Genomic DNA, 25456 nt, shown 5'->3' on the forward strand with positions numbered 1-25456 from the left:
TCTCTACATCCTATAGTGGATATGTGTTATTTTATTTGTGTATATTTTTGGATACTTATTCTAGTCCAGCATTCTGAATTTCCCTTGGGAACCATCTCTCCCCTCCCCTGTGTCTAAAAGCTTTTTAAAATTTTTATTTTATTTATTTTTGGCAGTGTTGGGTCTTCGTTGCTGTGCGCGGGCTTGCTCTAGTTGCGTCGAGCGGGGGCTACTCTTCGTTGCGGTGCGCGGGCTTCTCATTGCGGTGGCTCCTCTTGTCGCGGAGCACGGGCTCTAGGTGCGTGGGCTTCAGTAGTTGTGGCTCACAGGCTCTAGAGCGCAGGCTCAGTAGTTGTGGCGCACGGGCTGAGTTGCTCTGCGGCATGTGGGATCTTCGCAGACCAGGGCTCAAACCCGTGTTCCCTGCATTGGCAGGAGGACTCCCAACTACTGTGCCACCAGGGAAGCCCGGTCTAAATGCTTTTGATGAAGTTAATTCAATTTTGATTCTAGGGCTAGACGTATGATTTAGGGCTGCCTGACATTCCATCCTTTTGGGTTCAGTGACTGGTTCAGAAATATACACATGACTCAATGTGGTCCAGAGAGATTGAGGCCTCAGATTTTTATTAAAATTGAAGAGAGGTACAGGCTCTCTTTTCCCATTGAACTTGAACTCTGGGACTATGAAGACCTGAGAACAAAGCCTACATGGAAGGGAACAGAGCTGAGAGATGGAAAGAGACCAGATCTTAGAGAATTTGATCCCTTGGATTAAGTTTTGCCTGAAGACAGACAGACCTACCACTGAATTTTTAGTTTTGTGAGTCAATAAATGTCCTTCGTTTAAAGTAGTTTGAGTTTCACTTTCTATATTTGCAACCCAAATGGTTCCAACTAGTGCAGATTCTTTCCAGATCTAGAATCTTGGATCCTCTGAGAGGTAGATATTAAGGCTAGTCACAAACTTTCCAGTTTTTCTCATTCTGGGCATGTGGGAGAATTGTACTTCTCCACTGATCCTGAGCGAGGCAGGGCATATGCCTTCCTTTGTCAATGAAATGGGAGTAGAAGTGATAGGTGTCACTTCCGGGTGGGCTCTTTACAAGTAGTGCACGATTCACCACTCTCTCTCTTTCCTTCCCATAATGGTGTTCCAGATGGTGGGGGCTCTATCAGCCTGGGTCCCAGACTGAGGACAATATGGAACAGAGACCCCTGCTGACCCTCGATGGATATGCACTGAGAGCAAGAAATAAACCTTTGTTGTTTTAAGCCGTTGAGATTTGGGGTCATTTGTTATAACAGCATAACTTAGCCTATCCTAAATAATATACGTAGAATCCTCTTCGAACTCGTCCTCCTTCTCTTTCTTCCCCTCCTTTTCCCTCCCTCTCCCGTTGCTGCTCTGCCCAGCAGTCTTTCTTACATAACTCTATTTCTTATCTTACCTTCTGTCAACAGACTACTAAAAGGCATCGATGATCGGTCATCTCCTGCCTTCCCAGTGATATTCAAGTGGACATTGGCAGGAGATCACCAGCCTGCCCCACAACGCTGTACCCCTGGCATCATCACCAGTGTCCATCAATTACAGCTGTCAGTCAGTCGACCTCCCCGGCACTGGCCTCGGCAGGAGGTAACTTCCTAAGCAAGTTACTGGACTCACAGGGCTCTGAGTTCTGGAATGGAACCTTCTCCAAGAATGCCCATTTTCTCAGGAAAATTAACAAGATCCTGAAGTTTGTGCTATGGTAGTCGTAACAATACTCTGCCAAGATTGAAAAAAAAATTGACAAAAATTACACACATTGGCCTTCATTGTTAATATGGAATTTCTAGAGTTTATCAGTTAATAAAGCTAATGTACAAGATTCTGCAGCTGGGGTTGGAAGTTTGGCAATGACTAAGTTCTTTTTTTTTTTTTTTTTTTGCGGTACGCGGGCCTCTCACTGTTGTGGCCTCTCCCGTTGCGGAGCACAGGCTCCGGACGCGCAGGCTCAGCGGCCATGGCTCATGGGCCCAGCCGCTCCGCAGCATGTGGGATCTTCCCGGACTGGGGCACGAACCCGCGTCCCCTGCATCGGCAGGCGGACTCGCAAGCACTGTGCCACCAGGAAAGCCCTAAGTTCTTTGAAATCAGAAAAGAAGTAAAACGTTCCTGAAGCTTGAGTGTGATCACCGTTATGAGCAGGTATGACACTTGTATAGCTCAGGATCCTCAAATTTCCCTGCTGACATGGCAAGAAAAGCCATATAAATGGGCAAAAGGCTATATGGGAGTGGTTTCGACTGTGGGGACTTCACAATGCTACCTTTTCTACATTCGGCACTGGCTGATTGTCACCATCCAGGAATGCAGACCCAGTGTTGCTAGTCCTTTGCTTTTTTTTTTTCTTTTTCAGGGAAAGTTGAAATCCATATAAATCGTCAACTGCATCACATTTTCCCTAAAATACTCTAACATCCAAGCTTGGTGGGCAGCCACGGGTAGGACGTTTGATAGAATATAACTCGGTCATCCTTATTATCTCTTCCCATTCTGCACTATCTCCATTTTCCAGATTAGGAAACTGAGACTCAGAAAGGGAAAGTGACCTACCCAAAAGGACATGGCCAGACTTTGAAACTCAAACCATAGCTTCTAACTGCTTCTCTTCCTCTGGTGTCACAGTTGTCTCCTCACAGCTCAAGTATATGGCACAGAAATTAATTGTCCACCAAAGAGTCATGCTCCCACCTCTGTAATACAGGGTGTTAGTGGGAAGCAGCCACGAGCCAGAACTACATTTCCCAGCTTCCCTTCTAGGTGAGGTCATGTGACTCATTCTGATATGTACCATTTTCAGACACCAGCAGTTAAGAAATGGGTGTGCCTTCCCTACCCTCTCTTCTGTCTTCCACAGCTCCTTGTAGATGAACACAGCAAACTTGGAAACAATTGTTGAAGATGAAAGGACCACAAGACAATGAATCTGGGTACCCGAATCATCATTTGCAGGAAAGCCACCTCCAATTAGGAGCATCCATTTTGAACTTGACATTAGGGATAAATATACTTCCATTGTATTTGAGCCATCATACGTTTTTGGTTTTTTTTGTTACAGCAATCAGCGTTACCTTAACCATACATATATATTAAATAGATTTTCAAAAATCTTTCCTTTTTTCCCCTTTCTATAGTAGCGGAGGGGTTTGCAACGGACAGGGCCATCCACTTGAATTCAACCCACTTGAATGCAAAGGGCCGTGGGTGAGAAAATGACTCCAGTTTAGTTTCGTTTCTGGGTATAGAGGTGGAGGGGCCCTGAGTGTCACTGAATCTTTCCTCCCCACCCCCCACCCCAATACCACCTTGGCTTTGAAGAGGGACTTGTTCATATTTCAACTGGAGGTGAGTATATTATCAATTGAGCCCTCCTGGAGGAAGACAGAAGACAAAACAAGCATTTGGCCTGTCTGAGCCACACACCCTTAACCAAGATAGGAGTGAACATGTTTGGGAACATCAAAGGCAGTGTGATATCTTAAGCATAAGGAGATTAACATTTACAAAAGTTTGCCCCTCGGCCGGTTCCCAAGAATCCAGCAGACAGAGCCAGAAGGGACAATTAACATCACCCATCTGCACTGGGGTCTTCTGACGTCTCATATTAATTTCTTTTGAGCTTTCAGCTAGGTTCAGGATGGAGGAGGCAAAGCAGGTCTCCTATTTCAACAAGAAACCTCCATACACAAGGGAGATGTTAAAAAGCACTGGGAAATGATAGTAAAGGTGCCAAGTCCTGGGGGAGAATTCTGCCCTCACAAGTACCAGGCCACTTACACTCAGAGACAGACAGATAGAAAGTCTTTACTGATCTTCTTACAGTCAGAAACAGCCAGTGCCCTCCTAAGCCAGCCAGTCAGTGAAAAGCAGGGCTGAGACTGTTTGCATGAATGGAGGAGGGGTGAGGCACTGGTTTTGTCCCTTTGAAGCAAGAGGCCAAGAATATCTCAACACACTCCAAGTACCAGCAACAGTAGGCAATGGATGGAGACCAAAATCCCTTACAGCTGTTGGAAACCATACCCTATTCAGAGATAATTGGCAATTAGTTAAACAACTCCTGTTTAAAATACTCCTCCTCTCCACCCTCAAAGACAGCTGTGTTTAAAAAGGGGTGGAGAGAGACTTCTCAAGAAATGTGGAAACCTAATCTTCAAGTCAATAAAACAAAACAGGGCCTCTGGGAGGAAATGAGTTAGAGAAGTTAAAAATATGTCTAGGTAATGGAACATCTTTTGAAAATCCATTGCTCTGTTTTTCTCTTGCAGTAGGAACTGGTGGTCAAGAACACAAACTTTGGGGTCTGAAAGGCCTAGGTCTGAGGACCTGCTCTGCCATTTACCAGCCGTGTGAACTTGGCAAGTTTCTTAAACTCACTAAGCCTCAGTTTTCTCATCTGTAAAATGGGAATGATAATAATTGTACTGTGAAGGTTAAATGAGATGGTGCTTGGGCCTGGCACATAGTTAAGTGCTCAGAAGTGTTAGCCCTTAGGCATACATGCTTATTCAAACCCAAATTCCCCAGCCTGGCATTCAAGCTCCTCTGTAATTTGTCTCCAACCTAGTCTTCCAAACTCTTGCCCATTTCCCATCTTCTCTTAACTGGCAACCAAAAGGAACCAGACCCCTAGGCCTTAATTTCCTAATCTATGAAGTGAGATAGAGAAACTAGATTCTCTCTAAGGTCACTGCCAATCTTTTCTTCCCATCTTGCATGTCAGTCTTACAAGGTCAGGCTCAAATGCCACCATGAAGCCTTCCCTGGGAAGGAATTAATTTCTTCTTGCAAAGCTCAAGCCAGAGTTACAAGCTAGCGGCTCTTTTGTTTGACCTGCACTATATTTTTAAAAATCAGAAAACGTCACCGAAAATTTTGGATTTCCACCTTCTCTAAAAAGAGTCGGAAGACCTGGTAATCCTGGCTCCACGTTCCTGGACAAAAAAAAAAAAAAAAAGCGGGAAAAAAAATAAAATCGTGAAAATAAAAAAATCGTCTGGAGATGGGTCACTGCTGCCTCCTGCAGGTGGGGCAGTCATTTCACAATTTCTCCACTTACTCCAGGGTGGACTTTGCCTGCCTGAGACCTGAAGGCAACTGAGATCCTCCCCCTCCCCCTCCCCTCCCCTCCCCTCCCCTCCCCTCCCCTCCCTCCCCCTCCCCCTCCCTCCCCTCCCCCTCCCTCCCCCTCCCCCTCCCTCCCCTCCCCCTCCCTCCCCTCCCCTCCCCCTCCCTCCCCTCCCCCTCCCCTCCCTCCCCTCCCCCTCCCCTCCCTCCCCTCCCCCTCCCCTCCCCCTCCCCTCCCCCTCCCCCTCCCCTCCCCCTCATCTCCCCCTCCCCTCCCCTCCCCCTCCCCTCTCCCTCCCCCCTCCCCCTCCCTCCCCTCCCCCTCCCTCCCCTCCCCCCTCCCCTCCCCTCCCCCTCCTCCCCTCCCCTCCCCCTCCTCCTCTCCCCTCCCCCTCCTCCCCCTCCCCTCCCTCCCCCTCCCCCTCCTCCCCCCTCCTCAACCCCCCCCCACCTCTCCCTCCTCTCCATCCTCCCCAACCTTCCCCTCCTCTTCCACTCTCTGTGTTTTTCTTCTAGGGGCTATTTCTTTTTTTTTCTTTCTTTCTTTTTTTTTTTTTTGGCGGTACGCGGGCCTCTCCCTGTTGTGGCCTCTCCCGCTGCAGAGCACAGGCTCTGGACGCACAGGCTCAGCGGCCATGGCTCACGGGCCCAGCCGCTCCACGGCATGTGGGATCTTCCCAGACCGGGGCACAAACCCGTGTCCCCTGCATCGGCAGGAGGACTGTCAACCACTGCGCCACCAGGGAAGCCCTCTAGGGGCTATTTCTTGCTTTCTACCTTCTGTGGGAATTACGGATGTTTATAGGCATCTTCGTCTCCTCTGCTACAGACTGTGAGATGCTTGGGGTGGGGGTGGGGTGGGACTCTCTTTTATTCACCTGGTAAGCCCAAAGGCCCTGGCCCAGTGTCTAGCTTCAGAGATGGAATGAACAGCCCCCCTCCCATCCATATGAATGTCACCCCCTGGAATTGTGCAAACCAGCCCTGTGACTGAGTGAGCTAGTGAGCGAGGGAAAGGACAAGTGAATGATGAAGGCATGCACTTATATAGCACCTACTATATACCAGGCACTGTACCAAGTACTTTACAGATAGATGAATACACATGGATGAATACCTAATGAATGGGTCTCTCTGCTCAATTCCCAGCTCAGAGCTGCAGACCCCTTCTCTCTGCGAGATAGGAACAGATATTCCAGCTCTGAACCTGGTAGATTTGGGGGCTCCATCCAACTGCTAGGTCTTGGCCTTAACAAGATCCACTCACATCAGTGGAATAGGGACACATATATTGTGATCATTACCAACCAGAAAACATCTTTCATTGTCCAAAGAGCCGTGCTGGGCCTCAGTGAAACCCCGAGACCAGTAGGCAGAGGTCACTATAGCTGCAGAGTTAGACTGTCTTCTTAGTTTCCCTTCCAGTGTCACCCAGAGAATCTGTTAGAGTTTTATTCCCTGGGGTAAGAATAAAACACTCTTTGCACCAAAATCTGCACCAATCTGTTTCATGTGTATGATGTTTTAGGGCTTCAAAATATTTCCCCATTCATTATCTACTCGGTTTTTGAAAAATGACCTCATTTCTCTCCCTCCTTCCCATCTCCATTAGGAGGTACATAAAACATGCATTACCTTATAGTACCCATTTTACAGATGAGGAAACTGAGCTGAAAATTGAGGAAAGGATTTGCTCTAGGTCATACCGGAAGGCAGAAGTTATTGCTTGGACTTCTGGCTCAAATCTTTTTCTAGTTTTCATCGCAAACATTTACACAGGTGGAGAAAACATACCAATCCACTAGCCACCATTGTCATTAATAGAGAGGAAGGCATGGTGGTTGTGTAGATTGAGAGTGGGAGAGAAAGGGTGCGGGGAAGAGAGGCCTGGCTAGAGCGTGGCTGGGCTACAGGCTCGATTCCCTCTCTCCCAGTTACAGCCCCTCTTCCCAAGCCTGTCTCTACCCTGAGATAAGAGTGCAAAGATCACATGGACAGATTCTAAGAGAATCAAAGAAGAACAAAGCAGGGCAGAGTGACTAGGAGCATAGCCTCTGATGTGGGGAGGCCTGGGTTCAAACGTCCCTCACTTCTAACTGGGTGATCTTGAGTAACTGACTTAACCTCTCTGGCCTCAGTTAGCTCATCTGTAAATAGGGATTGGGATTGTGCCGAGGCTGTTGGGAAGACGAACTGTAGTAAATGCTCAATAATTGGTAGCTGTTCCATGTATTAGCTCCTTTGATCTCCAGGCTGTACCTCTGAGGGAAGGGAACAGGCTCGTCTCTAGTCACACGGTAAATGAGGGACCTTCCAGCCCACTGTTCTTCTAACACATCACTCAGCATTCTGGGTGGGTGGTCTGGAGGCTCCCGAGTGAGGAAAGCCCACTCTCCAGCTAATGGACGCTGTACCCTGTTTTCACTACCCTCTGCTTGCCCCAGTCTTAGCAAAATTCCCTGTTGGTCTAAAAGCCAGGGTAAAAGGCGCAGCAGGAGATGATATTTTATGCCGACTTCAATCTCTCCCTTCTCCCCCAGAAAGATGTTCCTTTTTCCTAGGCTGGGAGGCTGGGTTCTGATCCACCGCCACCCCACTGAGAAGGTCCCAGGACCACCGGAAGCAGCTCAGCCGTCCCGAGCCCCAGCACCCCTCCCCCTATCCTCCGTCCATCACCAGCAGCTGCTGACCCCCTCTCCCCGCATTCCAGCCCCTCTTCCTAAGCCTGCAGCCCCGACCCGTGTCCTCACTAAAGTTGAACTGCACCCCTGCCTCAAAGGGCTGAAAAGAGACAACCATCGCCGAGTCATCGAAGAATGCAAGAGGAATGAGAGCCGGGAGAGAGAGAGAGAGGCAGATACATAATTTATGGTATGGCGGAGTATGAGTGACAGGCAGCAGCGGGAGGCCTCAGCACCTTATCGATCCTTTCAAAAAACCTGAGAAAGGGCCCCGTGCTGAGGGCCAGGGGAGGCATGGAAGGTGCAGGCGGGGGCAAGGCCATTAAGGACGCACCGCGACCAGGCCCGCCGTCCCGGGGGTGGACTGAGGGGCTCCGGCAGGTGGGGCGCGCACACACACACACACACACACGTGCGCGCATGCCTCCGATCGATGACACCATGTCAAAACATAAAATGCATGCTTTGGCTCTTAAGCCAAATGTGCGTATGTGCGTGAGATTTTTTAAAAGCATTGATTCATGATGGATCAACGGAAATCGAGGCCTATCTTTTTTTTTTCCCTGTGCAAAAAGGGGGTAATAACACTTTGCAGAGAGGCCCCCCGTCAGGGGTGGCAAGAGTAACTGCTCTATGAGGAGTGCCTTCTCCTCCTTTGTTGGTCACCAGAGAGCTCTGGGAGGAAGGTCAAGGTGTTTGCCTCAGCTTGCCCTCCCGCAGTTGAGGTACCCACCCTAACGAGGGGGTGAGGGCCTTCTCGTCTGCACTGCCAGGCAGGGAGCTGCATTCCGTTTGCCCAGCACTCACCCTCTCATCATCCCAGGATGACCCTGCTCTTTCTCCAATTCCTAAGCAAATCCGGTCAGCTCTACCTGCAAACTACATCTCCGTTCCTTCTGTCACGTCCATCTCTCAGCTGGACTATTGTCTCTCTGTCCATTTCCCACCCAGCAGCCAGACAGCTCCAATCTCACCCAGAGTAACATCGGGTCCTGCACCATCTGACCACACATCTCCTCCAAGCTCACTTCCTACCACCCTCCCTTCTGCTCCAGACCCCACTCCGAGATGCCTTCCAAATACGCAGCGCCCCCTGCCGCTCCATCCCCCACTGCCACCCCATGACACTTGTCCATTTTTTTTCTTATGGTTTATATATTAGCATTTGTGGCTTTGTTTTTTTTGCTGTTGTTACTGTCTATAATTTCTATACAGAATGCGAGTTACATGAGAGCAGGGATCTTGTCTGTCTTGTTCACTGCTGGATTCTCAGAGCTTAGGACAGGATTTGGCACAGAGTAGGTGCTCGGTCGATATTTGTTGAAGTAACGGAGAGAGGGAGTGAGAGAGGAAGGAAGGGAGGGAGGGAGGGAGGGGGGGAGGGAGGAAGGAAGGAGCCACACCCAAGGAGGAGACAGCAATGCATTATGAAGCTACCGTCAGCACCGTCGCTATAAAACACAAAGACAAAAAGGAATCCCACCACCAGTTATGACCTGCACAGTCTTTCACAGGGACTGGTCATCCATCGCTAAGAGTTCTAACCAGAAGCTCTGAATTGAGGAGTAAGAGTCATCGAGGAAAACGTGTTATCAAAAGCCGCTCTTTTGCCGGGGACAAACTGGTCTTTCTGCCTGAGTCAGATGAAACTCGAGCAGCATCATAAATAAGCTTGGTCCACCTACCCAGCTCCTTTGGGGCGGGGCATCATCATCTCTTTCCCTGGAGTCCAAGAGGGGAGCAGAGCCTTCTGCCCTAAAACCGTGGAGCCAAGGGCTGTGGATTTTCCTGGCATCTCAGGGGAGTCCGGGGCTCTCTGTCATCCTGGGCACTGGCATCTGGGCTCCTACTTGGGGATGGAGGCTGGAGAGCTACCTTTATTTCTCTGATGTCATTCCTGGAGCCACATGCCATTTTTTACTGTCGTGAGCACTTCCTCGGCCAGGACAGTCAAACAAGAAGATGAAATGAATCTTTACCACTCCTCAGAGAGAGAGAAAGACTGAGAAGTTAATTCCACCGGCAGGCTGCTAACCTGGTCCCCCTTCCCTTCCTCCACCGCCCCGGCCCCATCTTGGAATGAAAAGGGGCCAGAATCATTTTATTTGGCCGGTGCTCACGAAGACAATAATTTAATTATTTCCCCAAATCACTTTCCAAGAGGCCAGTCTCATTCTATTTGTTATGTATGGATAACTTAATCACAACTTTGAGCGGAGAGGGAAACTGGGATGGAATGAGGGATATGGGGGGAGGGGAGATTAAAAAGAGCTTGCTCGAAATGATTCTCTCTCCTTTTACTTTTTTTTCCAATTGCTTCAATATGTCTCTCGTCTCTCTTCCCCTTCTCTCTCCATCTCACTCCCTCCTCCTCCCCTCTCCCGGCCTCTGTAAGTCTGCTTCTCTTTCTGTTTTTTATTTTTTTTATTTTGGCTGTGTTGGGTCTTCGTTGCTGAGCGTGGGCTTTCTCTAGTGTGGCAGTGCGTGGGCTTCTCATTGTGGTGGCTTCTCTTGTTGCGGAGCATGGGCTCTAGGTACGTGGGCTTCAACAGTTGTGGCACACGGGCTCAGTAGTTGTGGCCCATGGGCCCTAGAGCACAGGCTCAGTAGTTGTGGCGCACGGGCTTAGTTGCTCCACGGCATGTGGGATCTTCCTGGACCAGGGCTCGAACCCTGCATTGGCAGGCGGATTTTTAACCACTGCGCCACCAGGGAAGCCCCTCTTTCTGTTTTAATAGGCCCCTCTCATCTTCCCACTCACCCCCCACCGCCTTGGCCCCCAAGCTGGCTCACAGACAAACTTGACCCCTAATCATTTCTGACAGTAAGATCACTCCTGGGCAGAGCAGAGCAAGGTGATCACCTTCCCCATCACATCTTTTATTGGCACATCCTGTGGGTTTCCATTAGTGAACCCAGCCCCCGGGGGAGCCTCAAACTTGAACATCTTATTCTTGGGTCTTCACTGTCCCAGCTGAGGGTGCCTCCCAACCCCTGATCCGGGCTACATCAGCTATCATCTGGCACTGTTCAGAGTCAGCGAGGCTAGTGTTTCCCCAGATACCTTTCCCCATACCTAGATGCAAATTTTGAGTGCTGTTTAGTGCTCCTCAGGCCTAAAGAGGGCATTTGTCTAGGAGATAAGTTAGAAAAGCAGAAGGACTCTGGAGCCAGACTGCATTACTTACCAGCTGTGTGATCCTGGGCAAACTGCCTAAGCTCTGTGGGCCTCAGTTGCCTGATCTGTACAATGGGGGTAAGCTATACCTCTTTCATAGGGTTCATGTAAGGATTACCTTTGTTAATTCCTGGAAAGCACTTAGAACAGTGGCTGACACATTGTAAGTACACATTCAATGTTAGCTATCATTAGTATCTATCATCTCCTGCCTCCATCCTGGGGAGGCACTGTCTGGCCTGGACTCAAATAGAACTAGCCTGTCAGCTTGCCACTCACAAGGCTTAAACATTGGGTAAATCACGTTTCCTCCCTGAATCTGTTTTACTATCGTCACAATGCAAGTGCTGATAGTACCCCATTACAGGAGTGTTTGGAAGCTGGAATGAGTTAATGCATGTTAAGAGCAAAAATTCTAAAGCCAGGCAGGGTTATGAGTTCAAATCCCATCTCTACCACTTATCAGCTGTGTGACCTTGCACAGGTTACTTAACCTCTCTGTGCCCCAGATACTTCATCTGCCTGTAATACTCCCGCATCCCCAACCTCCTAGGGTTTTTGGGAGAATGAGAGCGAGTTAGTTCATGTAAAGTACTTAGCACATTGTCTGGCACAGAGCAATACCTAGGCAAGTGTTAGTTTTTACTGATTACTCCCAGAAAAATGTTTCTCACCTGCCTTCTGTTTCTGAAGGACTGAGAGGAAATAGAGGAGCAGATAGAAGGTCAGAGTGGTGGGAGCACATGAAGGCGAAAGTATTAGATGAGGGGTTGGTGACAGATCAGAGGCCAGATTTTCCAGAGTTTTGTGGAAACATGGAAACAATTTGAGGTTTGGTTCTGAGTGCCATGGGAAGCCATTTCTAGCCAGCAAGGAGCATCCTTGCCTGTCATCTAGCTGTGATCACTGCTGGGGTGTTATTTCCCCACAGAGTCCAACAAAAGCTGACGTAACCAGGCCAGGTCCCAGAAGTGACAGTGGCAGGAATGAGGCAGGCCCTGGGTGTCCTGCCTTTGAATCCTGGCTGGAGTTGGACTTGCTATGCCAGTCTAGAGCTGAGGAGAGGATATGCAGGGTCCACAGGGCTCTAGACATCCAGTGTGGCCTGGTGAGTTTCTGGTACCTCCCCTTTTTTTAACAGGACTTGCACTTCAAGATTGGGGGTGAGGAGAAGGCTTATGACATCAGGCAATTCACTCTGGTGGTTCGGGTCAGCTAGGCAAGGTTTAAATCCTGCTCTGCTACGTACTAGCTGATGACCTTGCAAAGTACTTACCTCTCTGAGCCCCAGTTTTCCCATCTGTAGAAGGGACACTGTCACAGTGCCCTCCTACGGCCATTGAAAGCATCAAATGATAATGTATAGAAGAGCTGAGCACATAGAACTCAATACATTTTAGCTATTTTTCCTATTATGAATCTTTTCTTATCAGCACCATGCATCAGCAATTCTAGACAATGTTAGCAATAAGACACCCCTCCCCATTTTGACTTGTAAGTGGGTGGCCTTGTAATTTATCGCCCATACTGGGGCATTAGGACAACAGATGTCAACTGAGACCCGTAAGATCCTATGGGATCTGGCCCCCAGCTACCTCCCTAACCTAATTCCTTGACCCTTTCTACGTCATTTAAACTGAATAGCCAACTCTTAGCTTCACAAATGTTCCAGGCTTCTTCCCACTTGGGGCTCCACCCAAAACCTGAAGGCTGGGACTTGTTTGGGGCAGGGAGAGGGGCACTGCAGCCAGAGAGAGGGTCTGGCACGAAGGCTACATGGCACTTCCCTTGGTTCTCATCCAGGATCTTCAGGCCACAGGACCTTTTTAGAGGCCCTTGCTACAACTAAGCCTGGAGTGGGATGAGGTCTTTCTTACATCATTCCTTCCCTTCACATCTTTTATTACAATAACGATTGTTTTGATATTCGTGTGATTACTATTTATGACCCTCTCCCCAGCAGGCTCTAAGTTCTATGATGTCAGAGGCCATGTCTGATTTGCTCACGCTTGTACCCTCACCACCTAACACTGTGCCCAGCACATAGTAGGAACCCACAAAATATTGATCAGCTGCATGGATGGATGCCTGATGGAGCTGAGATCCAAAACTAGCCCACGTTCTTTCCACCATCTTCATTCTAAGATTTTCAGCCTGGCTGGAAAAGCTGATCATATCCAGGTTAGAGATGCTTCTTATCAAAGTCAAGGCCAAGGTCAGTGGGAAAGGATCAGGTAAAAGCAAAGGATCCAGATGTGCAAATTCGCTTCAATGAGGCAGATGTGACCCAGTGATTCCATGCCAGGCGTAACCGTTGCATCTGATTCCTCATTTCCATTAAAGGAATTGTAGCAGGTGCAAAAACCGGAGATTATCCCAAGAATTAAGATATGAAAAGCATGTTAGATCACTAAACTCCAATTAGGGAAATTAAATTGTGCACATTCCCCTCCTGACGCAATACCGGGAGTTTGCATTAGCTCTGGGCTCAGGTTCTAATAAAATTAGAGAATAACACTTTAATTGAATTGTGCTTAAAAGGATCATGCTGACAAATGTGATTGTATCTGGCTGGGATGCACACCTTCTCCAGCAATCATTAAATCCAATGAAACGCCAGTCTCGGGATCTTGACAGTTTTCTGAAACAATCTGTGAACCGTGCTGTATCTTAGAGTATCTAATCAATTTAGAGCCGCCTCATTAGGACTTGGCTGCTAACGGATACTTAAAAATCAAAGCAAATTACTGCACTCCGTGGATAACTACCTAATCATATCGATGCAACATGGCTGGATTGTGTTGCAACAATTCATTTCCTCTTTAAGAAGCCACTGTCACCCATAATTTACGGATTGAGATTTATAACCCTGACACGGACAGCTCCAATGTCAAGGATTTTCCTGAGCTCAGCATCAAGGGGTACATGTCACCCAAGCTAGTGAGGGTGAGTCCAAGCCAGGCCCTGGACTCCTTTTACTTACATTCTACCCCTACCTACCCCCAAGCTCATTCCTGAATAATGAGCCCAAGAACCCTTTTTCACAAAAGAGGAATTGGAAGCTCAGACAAAGAGCGTTATTTCCTAAGATCACACAGCAAATTAGTGGCAGACCCAGGATGTGGCTCTTCTTGACATGACATCCAACTTTCTAATATCATTTTTTTTTTTTTTTTTTTTGCGGTATGCGGGCCCCTCACTGCTGTAGCCTCTCGCGTTGTGGAGCACAGGCTCCGGACGCGCAGGCTCAGCGGCCATGGCTCACGGGCCCAGCCGCTCCGCGGCATGTGGGATCCTCCGGGACCGGGGCACGAACCCGCGTCCCCTGCATCGGCAGGCGGACTCTCAACCACTGCGCCACCAGGGAAGCCCCTAATATCATTTTAATAGGAGTTTAGAACAGTGATTATTCTTTCATTGATGGTTTCCTCGAGTCCTATTTTAATATTCTTACTACTAATAAACATCACCATCATTATTATCATAATGCAAACAGCCTACACTTACACAGAACTTATCACACATTGAATCCCTTTCATTCTCTCAACAACCTTAGGAGTTTGTTCTATGATTATTGTGGTAGGCATTAATGCTGTTCACCAAGTATTTCTGGCGCTCTCTCTCCAGAACACGTGGACTGCACTTCTGATAACTGGATGGATCAGGGGACTGTTTCTGGACAATGAGTGTGAACAGGAGAGACCTGTGTTATTTACAGGACAGACCACAATTGCTGGTTCAAGATCTCAGTCATTCCTTTTCCCTCCTGTTATCAACCAGCAACATTTGGGTTGGTAGCTGCTCTGAACACAATGAGCAGAAACTCCTGGATGACTCACGGTGGACTTGTAGTGTGAGTGAGAAACACACCTGTGTTGTTGACAGCCACCGAGCTTCGGGGCTGTTTGTTACTGCAAGATAACCTAGCTTGTCCTGATTGGTGGGATTATCATCCCCATTTTACAGATGAGAAAACTAAGGCACAAAGAGATTTGGTGGCTAATACTTGGTCCGGTTCAGGCTCCATCAGTAAATTTCTCTAAAGCCCAGAAGTCTCCTTGGCTCCTTTTCTTTCTACTTCCCAGTTTCTCTCCTCATTCTGTGGTGACTCCCTAATACCCGTTTCTGAGCCTCCAGGACTGACAGTGAGTGGTGGGCACCAAATCTCATTTCAGAGACTCGGGTCTGACCTATCCAGGCCACTTAGCCACTGTCACTTAGCTCAGGCCTGGGCAGATTTACTTTGTTTTTTTTTTGTTTTTTTGTTTTTTTTAATTGAAGTGTAGTTGATTTACAATGTTGTATTAGGTTTAGGTTTATATGTACAGCAAAGTGATTCAGTTATACATACATTTATATTCTTTTCTCAGATTCTTTTCCCTTATAAGTTATTACAAGATATTGAATATAGTTCCCTGTGCTACATAGTAGGTCCTTGTTGGTTATCTAAATTTTATATATAGTGGTGTGTACATGTTAATCCCAAACTCCTAATTTATCCCCCCCATCCCTTTTGGTAACCATAAGTTTGTTTTTTATGTCTGAGTCTATTTCTGTTTTGTAAATAAGTTTGTTTGTATCATTTTTTAAGATTCCATATATAAGTGATATCATATGATATTTGTCTTTGTCTGACTTACTTCACTTAGTATGATAATCTCTAGGTCCATCCATGTTGCTGCAAATGGCATTATTTCATTCTTTCTTATGGCTGAGTAATATTCCATTGTATGTATGTGCCACATCTTCTTTAACCATTCATCTGTTGATGGACACTTAGGTTGCTTCCATGTCTTGGCTATTGTAAATAGTGCTGCTGTGAACACTGGGGTGCATGTATCTTTTCAAATTATAGTTTCCTTCAGATATATGCCCAGGAGCGGGATTGCTGGATCAAAGGGTAGCTCTATTTTTAGTTTTTTAAGGAACCTCCATACTGTCCTCCACAGTGGCTGCATTAACCTACATTCCCACCAACAGTGTAGAAGTGTTCCCTTTTCTCCACACCCTCTCCAGGATTTATCTACTTCTGAGTATGCTCTGTTTTAGGCATCTGAACCATTGCCTTTCTCTGAAGTCCTTTTGGTGTCCTGAAGAGAAAAACATTGTCTAGCAGGTACTTTATGAGAGCCATGCTTTGCCAGAGGATTGGCTCTTTGATGGAGAAATTCTGTGCACAGTAAAGGTCTGGGCAGGGATCATTAGACAGAGACCTTTCTTCACTGTCCCTCCCCCAACCACACCTCCAAGCCTTGGTCCACAGCTGTGGATGTGAGTTCTGGGAGAGGACGTTTCTGTGTTTTGGTTCTCTGGAGCACGCCCCACCATTGGCCTTGCAGGAGAAGTTTGAAGGGTGGGGCTGGAGGGAGGGAGCCTGAACCCCCAGCCCTAGAAGAGGGAGGAGGAAAAAGCTTGCAAAAATTGTATACAGCTTCAGGAAATGTCTACCCTCTGCCAGTCATATCTGAGTCAGTTAAGACAGTAATTACAGACCTTCCCCAACACAGAGAGAGGGCAGGGTGGCAGGGGCTGCTATTATCCTGTTCTCTCAGGCACAAAAGCTTGTTTACAGGAGGGCTGTGGACTGCGGGGCGATTGTCTGGTGGCTCCGGGGGCAATGGCTGCTGCTCCACACCCCCTGCTTGCTCTTGGGCCAGGAATCCTGTTGGCCAGTTCTGGGGTGGCCCTTGCCAGGATGCTCAGAGGGGCAGTTACTGGGTGCAGACGTTTCACTGGGTTCCATTATCAGCTCCCATTCATGCCTCCTGCCCTCCCCACCTGCCACAGGCCCAGAGAAGGTCAGCCCTGCCCCAGCTGGGCTACTTCATTGGAAGACACTTGGGGACTGAAGGCCCGGAATCTGTGTCCCCGTCTGGACTCTGTTACTCATCCACTGTGGGACCCTGCAGGTTCGTTCCCCGTCACATCCTCCATCTTTCCATTTTAGAAAGAGACCCACTAGGTTAATGCTTATATTTAAGTTATATACCCAGTCCTTTCAAGGAGGGGGTCATGGCGCTAGTGGATGCTGAGGTTCTACACACACTATTTTTATTTTAATATTTTAATATCACTCTGATTTTTATAGGTATGTTGCAAACAGCAGAAAACTATGGTGGCTAATACGAGCAAAAAATATATTAATGAAAGACTGTAGAGTGGCTAATAGACTCTCCTTTAAGACCAGGGAACAAGGATGGAGATGCCATAACTTCAAATCGAATGGCAGAACTGGTCCTACAGAGCTTGGGGTGGGGCCCCTGCTGGCATAGATGTCAAGAGCCCTCTGCAGACACCACCCGTGCTGCACCCCAGGTGTGGCCACTACCACAGCCACCAACCTCCTCTGAAAGGGTTCCACGTGGTCCCCTTTTTCCCATCACAAGCTCCTGCTCAAACTCTGGTGAGAGCACATCTGTTTGGTGGACCCAGGTCATGTGATTGTTCCCTAGCTGCAAGTGAGCCTGGGAAAGCAAGTTGCTGGCATTTTCAGCTTCTCCATTTTTATGGTGGACTTGATTCATAAGATGGGGATTTGACTATCATCAGAAGAGTGTTCAAATGCTGAGTGACAAAACAATCATCAAGTGTCCTCTGTAAATTACAAATATAAAACTAGCTTAGAGCCCTTGTACAGCTATACAATGCAAACACATTGACAAATTAAATATGAACTTCGCTAAAAAGTAGTAACATCCACATTTTAAAATATTAACATTCAAATTTTAAAATATAAATATTTAAGATGAAGAATAACATTGTCTTACCAAAACCAAATCATCACCTGAAATAAGAATATGGTGCTGACTGCTACACCGATGCTCTTTTGCGTTCCGGAAGCATTCCGTAATACATTTGCCAATTGGTTCTCATTTGACACTAATGTATCTTCTCATGTTAAGTTTATCTCTGTTCCTTTTCTCCTTAGCCCTCAATGATTATAGTTGTACTTCTTGACACCAATGTGAGTGTAACCACAAAAGTAGACCTGGCATTGGAAAGTGTGTCACTTAGTTATAAGGTGGTCATCCCAGTGGCCAGAATATTCTGAAAATAGTAATGGATGTGAAAACTCTTTACAGTCTTGAGTTTTCCACAATCTAAGGGATTCTCACACATGCTCCCCTTCCAACTTTGGCATGGTAGATATGAGTCCTGCAGGACGAAATTTCCAGTTTCCCTCCCCTTCCAGACACAGAGGAATTGCACTTTCTTCTCCCCTTAAATTCAGGTGTGGCTTTGTGACTTGCCCAGATCAGTGAATGTGTTGCTTCTGGGTAGAAGCATTTCAGAGGTAATTCACAATTCTCCACTTTCCCTTCACCCTGTCACGATGACCAGTGATATTCCAGGCAGTGGTACCTTTACCAACCTAGGTGAATGAAAAGGACATAGACCAGAACTCTATGCCAGTGGGATAGACATGTAGATGAGTGAGCAAATGCATCTTTCTTGTGTTAAAGCACTGAAATTTTAAAGTTGTTTGTTACGCAGCATGACCTAGCCTGTCCTGACTGATACACTTAATTAGATAGGGGTTACAACTTTTGTGATCTCCTTTTAACACAACAAAGAACTCTGGCACAGAAAGTTTGAGAAACTTGCTCAAAGTCAAACAGCTAAAAAATTTCAGCTGTAGGACTCAAATCCCAATCCAGGTCATTCCAAATCCCATGCTTCTCCCAGCAACTCATACAAGGGAGAAGACAGAGTCTCTACAGAGACTGCTTACAACCAGCAAGCAAGGCTGATAGAAAACATGGCATGTCTTGGTGGCTGGAGTACAAGCTTTCAGAGCCACCTATGTAAAAGATCATTCTGAGTGCCAAGTACATTTCCACTTCAAAGTGTCCCAAGTTTAATAGTGAGGCATTCTGAATGTTTAAATTTAAAAAGTCATAGTTCTCAAATTCTTCCCAGCAGCCAGGGCGGTTGACAAGATGATAGATGTGTTTGGAGCTGCTGAGCTTCCATGCCAAGAAGCAGTCTCTGGCTGTAAACCTGTTCACAGGAGTGATGACTGTCCTGGAGTCTGTGGGTGGCCATGCAGTTTGGAGGAGAGAGACTACTTTCTGCCTTGAGGGTTCCATTCACCTTCACTTGAGAAACAAACATCTCATCTGGAGGCCTGTAAGACAGGTAACTCAGGAAAACACCAAGGGGTATTGGAAGTTCAGGGTCACTCCCACAGGACATTAAGGGGATGCACCTGGAAGTAGGCAGGGGTTGCATATTTTAACCAATATTTTCTCCCAAAGAAGCAGCATTCATTGGGAGTTCAGAGCTCAATTCTTGGGCTGAGTATGCTCAGTACACGCTTCCTGTCACTTGGCACCAGAAGCAACTGGTCCCAGGGCCCCGGGCACCAGGCTCATTTTAGTTCTTATCTGGAAATAAGACACCTACATGTTTATATCTGCCAGAGCCATTAGCTCTTCCCTTTTCTCACTTATGCATCCTCTTACTCATTCTTCAACACTTATATTCACTCTGTTCTAGGTGCTAAGTGTGTAGTAATGAATAATAATGTTGAAAATGATGGTAATGATGGTGATGATGATGACCATGATGAAGGTAACCATGCTAGTGACGGTGCTGATGACAATCCAGCATCTCAATGGGGTCTGATCGGTGCAAAGCCTACATCTCCCTGGCTCTAGATATTATGCTTCTACACAAGCACCCTGTGCTCACATTTGGGAGAAATGATGTCCTACCACTTGTTAATTGCAAGGCTGTGCCAGCCCGTGGGAATATACAACCGCATACATGTGCCATCACCCACCATCATGTATCAGGCCCATTCATGTCGTAACTCAGAAGAGGCCGGGGTGGGGGGCAGGGACCTGAACAATGTCAGGGTGGAGATCAGGAAATTTGGTCTTGCTCTCCCACACCTCAAGGTCTTGTCTGCCTGCTGTCGGGGCATGAGTCTCACTTGGTTGCTGACAACAAGTGGTGACTACACATTTTCATCCAGGAGGGGTGGATTCCTCCCCAGCATCATCTCTGCAAGCGCCCCCAAAAGAAGAGAAGCAGAGATGGTGGCCACTTCCTCTGGCCACCACTACCTCATCAGTCTCTGCCAAACCAAGGGCTTGAGACTACAGTGCGAACACCTGGAGTTTCTTTTTTTTTTTTTTTTTTCTTTTCTTGGCTCCTTTGTCATAAATTAGTTGACCATACATGCATGGGTTTATTTGGGGCTCTCTATTCTGTTCCATTGATCTATGTGTTTGTTTTTAAGCCAATACCATATGGTTTTGATTAATATAGCTTTGTAATATAGTTGGAAATCAGGATGTGTGATGCCTCTGCCTCTGTTCTTCTTTCTCCAGATTGCTTTGGCTATTTGGGGTTTTCCGTGGTTCCATATACATGTTAGGATTGTTTGTTCTATTTCTGTGAAAAATGCTGTTGGAATCTTAATAAGGATTGTACTGAATCTGTAGATGGCTTTGAGTGGTATGGATATTTTAACAATATTAATTCTTCCAATCCACGAGCATGGATTCATTTATTTGTGTCTTCTTTAATTTCTTTCATCAATGTCTTATAGTGTTCAGTATACAAGTCTTTTAGCTTCTTGGTTGGATTTATTCCTATGTATTTTATTCTTTTTGATGCAATTGTAAGCAGGATCATTTTCTTAATTTCTTTTTCTGCTAGTTATTAATGTATAGAAATACAACTGATTTTTGTATATTGATTCTGTACCCTGCAACTTTATTAAATTCACTTATTAGTCATTAACAGTAGAGTTTCTTAATGAAGGGTCAGCTACTTCTCAGAAAGGACAAGGTGGCAGAAATAAAGGTTGGGAATGGTAACTCTCAGGGTCATTCCCTTGTTCTGTGAAGATTCTTGCAAACTCAGACTTCACTGGGATGCTCCCCTACTTCTTCTCCCACCCCACACCGTGGATGATCTTCCTCCCCCTGACTACTTTCTCTCTTTAAAAAACATTTCCTAACATTCCACATCTCTCCATATGGGGGCATTTTCTTGTCTGTCCTCAAGACACTCTGCTTCCTACAACACAAAGGGAAAGAGGCTCCATGCTTTCTGTGTCCCTAACAGAACCCTTTTGAGGACTCTCTCAGCTCAGCCATTGCAAACCCCAAAAGGGAGCTAGGGATGGGGTCAAGTTCCATGAGTGAGGGTGGATTCCACTTCAGTCTCTGCATCCAAGAGACATGTACCAATGTTCTTTCTAGATCACCTGCGAGAATGATACAAACCATCACAGCGGGCGTTCATCTCCTTTGGAGTTGGTTCAGTTTGCTCCTAAGTGGAGGAGGGACCATTTCTCCCATTAGCGTGGCTTTGCTGCTGCCCACTGGGAACTATTGCCATTCATACCCCCCACCCTTATTGTGCTAAGAAGCATTTCATTTCTCTCTTTCTGCTCCTGCTTGGCCCTGGCTTCTCTTATAGAGAATATCATATCGACTGTAAAGAGGTCTGTCTGTGTAGTCCAGGAGAAAAGATGCTTTTGATTTTAAGTGTCTGCCTGAAAGGGGCCATGGGCTCTTGCCATATACATTTTCTTATTTGATTCTCCCGCCTCACTTGTGATGGTTATATCATAATCCCGATTTTGTGCATTTGAGGAATCCAGGGTTCAGAGAAATGAAGTCACTTTTCCAAGATCGCACAGCAAGTAAGTAAGATTTCAAATCCAGACAGGCAAAGAAACCACAGAATCTCAGTGGTTTAATGAAGAAAGAGGCCTATTTCTCACTTGTGTCCGGTATCCTGACTGGGAGGTTCTCCTGCAGTCCAGAGACTCAGGCACCTTCCTTCTCGTGGCTCTGTCCTTTGCAGTAATTGACTCTCAATGTCACGCCAGGGACCTTTTTAGTCCAGCCAGCTGGAAGGAGAAAGAGAGGAGCAGGTCCACAGAGGGGGGTTTGTGGGAGAGTTCTGAGCACCACTTACCCTCAGGCCAGACCCATTCTCTCCCATGGTGAGCAGCCTCCAAAGAGCTCTCTAGGCAGCTGCTACTGATTAATTGAAGTTGATACCTAACATGAAACTCTTCTGCCACCATGATTCCAGTGGCTCAAGCAACACATGTTTTTTTGCTCTCTATTTTGGAGGGAGGTGGGGAGGGCACCAGGACCGTGTCAGGAAAATTTGTGAAATGCTTTGAAATGAGCAGAAAAAAAATTGTTGTGTCTTCTGTATAGTCCACCCTTCTGGATTATTTCCGCATTTCTTAGTCTTTAAGGTATTTTACATCTCTGAAGTTGTAGAGAACTAATAATAATTCAAACGCTTCTCGTCCGTAGGAATGCAAATGAATTTTGTTTGGTTGGAATGCAATTGATTAATGCCATGTGGATGGATTATTTTTGCATCTATTTGTAAATTCATTTCCTGCTTTCTCGATTGCCTATATATGTGGGTTCTTTTGAGTTCTCCTTTGAACAGTTGTAACATCTTGCTTGTTGCCTCATTAATTAATGAGTTAAATAAAATCTTTGATACATGTTCCCTTTTTTGTATGTAAATCATGATTTATATATATATACATATATATGTGTGTGTGAATATATATATATATATATATATATCTTTTAACAACTAAAAATCCCCAGGGAGAGAAAGAAACCCTTTGATACATTATACCCCCCTGCTTTCTCAGTATCCTCACACTCATTCTGAAAGAGAGGCAGGGCAAGGATTGTTAATTCCGTTTTGCAGCTAAGGAAACTAAGACTCAGAGAGGAGACTAACAGATGTCAGAGATCACACAGCTGGAAATGGTGAGGCTGAGGGTTCAGATCCAGGTGTGTTTGATCCTAAAACCTGTGTTCTTAACCACTTTGCCCTGTTTCTCAAGTGGGATAGGAACAGGGTAGATATTAACACCTTTCTCATTTGGTAAATGATGAAACTGAGGCTCAGCGAAGTCGAATGACTTAGAGGTAAATCTGGGTCCAGAACCCTATCCTGGACCTCTGCTTCCTGGGTCATCTTTATATAATTCAAGTGAGTGTACTTTTCTAGCTAGGATATGCCTTGCACATCTGTTCTTTTTGTTTTGTTTTGTTTTAAAGTCAGGGAAGATTACTAGGTGGTTTTGGTTCCTAAAATGCTCTCTGAACCTTTATTCATAGAAGCCTAAGTAAGACAGGAACCTGGGCCAAAACGGGCAGCATCAGCCTTGTAGGGTTCAGGCCTGGCCCCTGGAAAGGGCCGGCAGCTGCAGAGCTGGCACGGGACACTCCTCTGGGGCCGCGGGAAGGTCACGGTCGGTAGAGGTTCCTGCTCAGAGGGCTGTGCCCAGGACTTGCTAAGGCAGAGCAGGGTCAGGACGGGGAGACGTCCAGAAGTGTGGAAGACTCACAGGCTTTGGGACGACACGGGCTTGGGTTCAAACCCTGCTTCTGCCACTTATCAAATGTGTGACTTTGAGCATTAAATGTGTGACATCTCTGGGCTTCGGTTTCTTCATGTATAGGATGGAGATCATCACCCTCACTTCACAGGAGGACCCCAGTCCAGCTGCCTTCTACTCAACCAAGCCCCGTGCCTGTGGACTGCTTGTGCCCAGAGCAGGTGCTGTTTCTCAACTTGCAGCCATTACGTGGACCTGCAGCCTCCTGGGAAGTCACTAAGGGCTACGTGAGAGTGGGGGAGAGTCCTTAGAACCATCTCCCCTTTACTCATACTTCTTTCCTCTCTCAATCATAAACCTCCTTCCCTTCTGCAAGATGGCTGCAACTCGTCTCAGCTGGCTAGTCAAGTTCATTGGCGTCTGCTCACAAGAGGTAAGCAGATCCATGGAGAGGGAAAGATAGCAGAGAGGCCAGGCCCAGCACCCAGGCCCTCCTACTCCCGGAGCCCGAGCTGGGGCCCCTCCCTGATAAAGCTAGTCAGGTTGTGCCCTAACCATCTTATTTATTTCCACGTCCCCAAGGAAATCCACCCTAGAGATGCCCGAGGTCTGCCCCTCTGTTCAAGCATTCAAGCTGGCTTTGCCAGGTGGTTGCGTCACCCCTGGGTCCTTGTTTTCGACTCCGCAGACCCAGGTCCTGCGGGGACCCTCTGTAAACTTCACCTCTAGTCAATGGTCCCCCGTTCAGGAAAATTGGCTCCTTTGACACCGTTTTAGACAAACCATAATGTGTGTGGAGCTGAAAGAGGTTCTATTTACAAGTCTGCAGGAAATAGCCCTGGGCAGAGGATGGTAATTGTAGGGTGAAGGTTCACCAGGGGCTGCAGAGGGGAGCGAGGCCCGCCCTGGGGAGAGGGTGCTGTGATGGGCGAGGGAGTGTAGGGACTGCCTCTGCCCCCAGGACCCGTGGCAGAAGGTGGACCAAGGGCACGGAGGTCTTTCCTTCTGTCTCCTCCGAGCGTGCCGTGCCTCAGCGCCCTTGTGCTTCACAGCCTCTCCCTGAGTGCTCTTCCCCCAGGTATCCGAATGGTTCATACACTCATGTTCTTCAAGTCCTGCTTCAAACATGACCTTTCCTGACCGCCATTCCCAGCCCCCTACACATCACACACACACACACACACACACGCACACTCACATACATGCATACATACACATAACACACGTACACACACGCACAGAGAAACCCTCACACATACATACATATACATACAAATGTATACACATGCATACATACACACACATACATACACATACATACACATACATAGACACATAGAAACACTCACACATACGCGCGCACACACATACATGCATACATACACACAAACGTATACACATGCCTACATACATATACACACATGCACACACATATATACATGCATACACACATACATAGACACATAGAAACACTCACACACACACACACACACATATGCACACACACACACTCCCTATTTCTTTAATCTGCTTTTTCTTCTTCATGGCCCCATCACCTCCGAGCACATTGCTTCATTCCTTGGTGCACTGGCTGTCCATTCCTTCTACAAAGCAAGTTCCACAAGGATGTAGGGCTTGGACTTGCTTCCCACTGGATTCCTATTGTCTAGAAGAATGCCTAAATGTAGGTGGTGCTTACTCAAAAAATCTTGAAGGAATAACTGAAGAAAGGAACATATGAGTGAATGAATGAATGATTAGATCCCAACATCAAGGGCCTCTTAAGTTCCTTCCCCCAGTGGATCCTATCTCCCCAGGTAGAGGTGGGCTCACTCGTGCACTAGACCTTGACCTTCAAGCTGAAGAACCCACAGTTCAGCTGGGGCTCCCATCTGGTAGAAGTCATGGCAAGTCACCCAAATATCTGTTTACAAGGTGGTCAGAGCCAAGATCTGAGGCCTGGGAAGTTGGGTGTTGTGTCCAAGGTCACCCAAGATCAAGGTGTGACCAAACCAGGATTCAGAAGAGTTTTCTCCCTCCTGGTCCCCTGGGCCCACCAGTTCAGCAGATGAGAAAGCAGAGAGCAGAGTGAGAACGCAGCTGACTGGGTCCTCGCTTCAGCCGTCCTGGAGGAGGTGGCCCTGGCCTGTGGGATT

The sequence above is a fragment of the Phocoena sinus genome, chromosome 19, assembly GCF_008692025.1.
Source record: "Phocoena sinus isolate mPhoSin1 chromosome 19, mPhoSin1.pri, whole genome shotgun sequence".
NCBI lineage: Eukaryota > Metazoa > Chordata > Mammalia > Artiodactyla > Phocoenidae > Phocoena > Phocoena sinus.